Raw genomic sequence first — 1,089 nt, 5'->3', positions numbered from 1 at the left:
GGTCCATGACAGAGAGAATGTTTGGGTGACAGACGTGAAAGTACACTGAGCGATGCACATCTCGTTCGGACTGCAGTACCTGTATGTAGTTTGGAGACACACCTGTGTGTAGTTTGGAGACACACCGCATGCAGTAGCAAAATCTTTGTCCTTCTTCCAGTTCCCGTACTACCTTTTTCCATTACCACCTCATGTTGCCTGAGAAAGCTTTGTTTGGGAGCAGCAGCAACATGATTTACACTGTGTGATGTCCAGCTTTCAGTCAGAGCCAACAGATCGAAATGTGTTAATGTCAGTTTAGAACCTGACACAGATCTTGAATCGTGGTGGAAAAAACAGGATGTTACACTGTTGGTGGAACTACAACATGTTCCCATTTCCAACAAATGGTCAAAAAAAAAAAAAAAAAAAAAAAAAAAAAAAAACATTTTGTAGTTTTACTGTGGTAGATAGGTTCGAAAAAGGTGACTCATTTCAAGATACAAGAGTGCCACGAATATGATACACTAGTGGCTATAATCATTAAAAGACGTCTCTATAGGATCCAACGCAGGTATGTGGTTGAATGGAAAGACTTGATTCCAAATTGCAGACAGCATTTCTACCAGAAAGCATAACACTACAGATCTGAAAAGCCAGTGTGTTGGTCATAGGATTTTGTACATTTTTTATGACCACAATCTAGTGTTGCATTTTTTTAAGTGATTCGTAGCATAACACATGATCTACTGTACGTATCATTCTCAATCAACTATCCTGTTCCCTCGCCTATAATCCAGTGGATATATAACAGAACCTGTGACATGGCATTGATATACAATGCATTACAAATACTGGAGAAATATCTAGCAGTGGCATGATGGAGTTGCAAATACCATCTTCATACCATGTTCCTTAACTGAATCACTTTCTAAATTTGGTGATTTTACTACGGCCTTACACCACCGACGATGTGCACCCCGTGCTTTCGGTCTGTTAATAAACACCCCAGCGATGACTGTCTATATTCAATGTCACAGTGTTTGTGTGGAAGATCACTTCATTCAGAAAGAATACGATACCTCAATTTATGAAGCTTGTATAGTTTTT

Source organism: Schistocerca americana, chromosome 2 (assembly GCF_021461395.2).
Source record: "Schistocerca americana isolate TAMUIC-IGC-003095 chromosome 2, iqSchAmer2.1, whole genome shotgun sequence".
Lineage (NCBI taxonomy): Eukaryota > Metazoa > Arthropoda > Insecta > Orthoptera > Acrididae > Schistocerca > Schistocerca americana.
Note: the sequence above shows the minus strand (reverse complement) of the source record.